We start from the raw sequence: 4110 nt of genomic DNA, 5'->3' as shown, positions 1-4110 counted from the left end.
GGGGGGGGGGGGGGGGGTACCCCTTCTGTATCTCATTCAGCTAATGGTCTGTAAGACGTGGGTCTCTCGTTTCCCATGCGAAATGGCTAGGTTCAGTCGAGTTTTGAACAGGAACCCCTGTTCTCCAACAAAGCTGTTGACACCGTTCACACATATTACAACCTAAGGACAACTCTCAAGTTAGTTCGTAAGTCATGGTGGTCTATTAGGCTCTTGGGGAAAAGATTAAGTCTAAATTAGGCTAGTTAATCTAACCACCCGTCCCTAGTGTTAGCATGATACTGGTTTATTAGAATTAACCGGGTGTGCACAGAATAATTATCTAGAATCATCATACATCATTCATGCAAAATAAACGTACATACTCAACGGAGCCATAGCATCCATCAAACACCTAGAGCGCAGGTCAAAAGTTTCCATCCTCATTTCAGCATGAAATAAACACTCACATAACGGAAACATAAAGCATACTAGCATTCTAGACACCATGCTTCCATACTCTTAATTTTCTAATCACCTAAATTCATTTCATTGTAAAAATATCTACGTAAGGTAAATATTCTAGCATGCATGCATTCCAAGAGAATCCTAAAAGTATTTCTTACTAAATACCATGTAGTGACTTACATGATTGACACGTGCCCTTTCGTTTCACGTTTTCACACGAATAGTGTCCAAAAATAGTGTTTTTCTTCGATTAGGTCCTAAATCACATAAAATATGGTCAAAATTGGAATTAAGATAAAAATTGAGCAAACAGAAGTTGAACTGGCCGAAAACTAACTTATTGGGATTTATGCCTTAAAGCCTTGTAATTGATTATTTAGGTTTTAACAATAATTTTTATTATTTTATTTATAATTTAATTGTTGTCGATGGTATGAAAATCCAAGGTTATTAATGTAATCTTGAACAGTATGTGGTTGACACATAAGAGGATCATGTTCAAGTAATAACTTAAAGAGTCTATAGTATATGGATAAGATTGGGTGTCTTATCCTTGTAACACTATTGATACGGTTCACTTTATAGTCGTTACAAATGATTTGATCCAAATCATTCATGTGGAGACATGTAAGTGAGGGTATCCTATACAATGAGTTTGTATAAGACTGGATCAAGAAATATTTAATCTCTCTTTATAAATCTATTAATTGAGAAGATTAATATTTCACATAATGATCATATGCGACTCGATCTTAATCTTGTGTGAGTTATGAACTCGTGCCTATGAGGGCTTGTCCTTTAATTTATATGGGTGAGAATAATTCTTTTAGCCTATTCAATATGCCTACCATTTTGGGACTTGACCAAATAGGAAGTTGGGAACATAATATCATGAGATGAAATTCACTCATTACTCATTTCCATATAAGGGAAGTAGATGAGTTGTTCTCTTGAGTACTGATTTCGAGACTTAAACAATGGGGTCCACCCTCTCATTGGCCTAGTTGTAATTATGAAAAACTCATGAATGATCGACTTGCTTGTAATGATTATATCAATGGATATAACTTGTCCTAAAATGCATCAAAGTGCAACTCTAGGTCTATAGTGGAGTGACCTATAGTTAATCAATGAAAATTGATTAATTAAATAGTTTAATTACTTAATTTTATATCATTGGAGCTTATAATGGTCCATAAAGTCCCCTTACTAGCTTATAGTAAATTTGAAGTGTTTAAATTAATATTTAATATATTAGATATATTAAATATAAATGAGAAAATATATTTATAGTAAATTTGAAGTATTTAAATTAATATTTAATATATTAGATATATTAAATATAAATGAGAAAATATATTTAATTTGAGAAGTTCAAATTAATATTTAATATATTAAATAGGTTAAATATAAATAAAGAAAAATATATTAATTTGAAGGGTTCAAATTAATATTTAATATACTATACGAAAAAAATATTCATTGTATTTGATATAATTAAATATTAAATCAATTAATGTATTTTGTAAATTCAAATGAGTTAAATATATTAGGATAACTTATAATATTTAAATATGATTCATATAAGATATTACATCCTAATATATTAAATATGCACATATATTATTTGGCAAAGATTATTCAAGAGTCCCTCTCAATAAGATCTCGAATTGAGACAAAGACGTACTATCTTTCTCATTTTCTCTAGAAAATAAAATTACATTTCTTCTTCAATCCGTTTGGGATTTTCTTTCAAGAGGCTCCCAGCCTTGACCTTCTGTTCAAGTCTTGCAAGCTACGGTTTCTACAAAGTAGAGTTCTTACTCTCCTATTGATTGCTTTGTTTTAATTCATAATAAAATCAAAACGGTTCCCAATGCATCTGCCATGTGGATGAAGAGTTCATTCCCTTCATGACTCACATGCGCTAGCTATCATGATCATACTCGTCCAAGGCGTTTTCGGAAAAATCATGTCTAGGTCTGCCAGACAAGAAATGCCTCATAATGTACTACAGGGGGATATGACTAGTTGTCAACTTCTTCCTACCAATAGTTATATACTGTGAGCCATTGTTGTTACTCTCTTGCTTGCATATATAACGTCTCTTTCAAAATCTCTCTTTCGAAAATTTCTCTCCACCCTCGTTTTCTAAAACCTTTTTTTTAAACCGAGGCCAGAGGCTCGAGCATACGTTGCTTGGCCGTAGGCGACGTAAGAACGAATTGGCTTAGCTCACTTGTCGTTGGAAAGTAAGTGCCGCACAATCGCAAGTTCGCTACCATCAAGAGTGCGATTGTGACAAGTGGTATCAGAGCTTTGTTAGCTCCGTGACATAGCAAAGATCGAAATCATGTCGATGACAAAGTCGACACCCAAATCACAAGCCGACCGGCTTGCTTTAATAGAGGAGGAAATATTGTTCCTCAAAGAAGTCCCTGACACCATCCGCTTCCTAGAAGCACAGGTGACAGAATTGAATGGAAAAGTTGTAGAAATTGACGCAATGGGCAACTGCTTGGATGGGTTGCCAATCATAGATGTTTTGAGTGGCCTCGTTAAAAAAAAAAGAGTTGTTCCTACGAGCAGCTCAAGATCTACTGGTACCGCCGATAGCTCTGTCATGCACAAGGAGGGACGTGGCGAAGACTTTGACGTGCTACAAAATACCATGATGAGTTTGTTTAATGGATTAGCTGACGAATTCAGAACAAAGATCGATGCCATCCAATAAAAGATGTCCAATATGAACACACGAATTGGGGTGACCATGAAAGCCGTGGAGAACGTCACGGCTGGGCAAACTCATACAGGATTCAACAAACTGAAGTTCCCAGACCCCAGACTCTTAAATGGAAATTGGGACGCCAAAGAGTTGGAGAACTTCATCTTTGATGTCGAACAGTACTTCAAAGCCACAATGGCTTATACCGACGACATAAAAGTGACAGTAGCCTCAATGCATCTCATAGACGATGCAAAACTTTGGTGGCGTACGAAGGTGTAAGACATTGAGAATGGATTGTGCACCATCGACTCGTGGGAAGACCTCAAGAGAGAGTTGAGGGACCAATTCTTCCCCGAAAATGTAGAACATATAACAAAGGAAAAACTAATAACCCTAAAACAAACTGGAAGCATAAGGAACTAGGTCAGATAATTATCGACCCTAATGCTAGATATCAGGGGCACGTCAGAGAAAGACTAGGTATTTTTCTTTATAAATGGGTTACAACTGTGGGCCAAAACAAAAATACACGAGAAAAAGGTTCAAGACCTAGCTACCGCAACCGCTAGCGCCGAGAGACTCCTAGACTTTGGGAACGAAGCAAGTTTTCAAAGAAAAACAACACAGGCCCCAAACACTGGGGGCAAAACGTATAAGCCACCAGATCATTGAAATGAAGGCCCCAATATGCCAAACGGAAGTAACGACAGACCAAGTGGGTGGACAGATAGACCTCTTTAGAATAACCAAGCGGGGACATCTCGAGGACCTTACCCTAAAAAGAACTACCCGACGGCACCTTTACAATGCCTGTTGTGTAAAGGCCCCCACAAAATGTCCTACTATCCTCATCGGGCCTCTCTCAGTGCACTCCAAGTGTCCATTCAAGAGAGCAACGACACAAGAGTCGAAACTATGTCAGACAAGAGGGAAGA

This window comes from Cucurbita moschata, unplaced genomic scaffold (genome assembly GCF_002738365.1).
Source record: "Cucurbita moschata cultivar Rifu unplaced genomic scaffold, Cmos_1.0 Cmo_Scf00031, whole genome shotgun sequence".
NCBI lineage: Eukaryota > Viridiplantae > Streptophyta > Magnoliopsida > Cucurbitales > Cucurbitaceae > Cucurbita > Cucurbita moschata.
The sequence above is the reverse complement of the archived record's forward strand: the minus strand, read 5'-3'. Positions refer to the sequence as shown.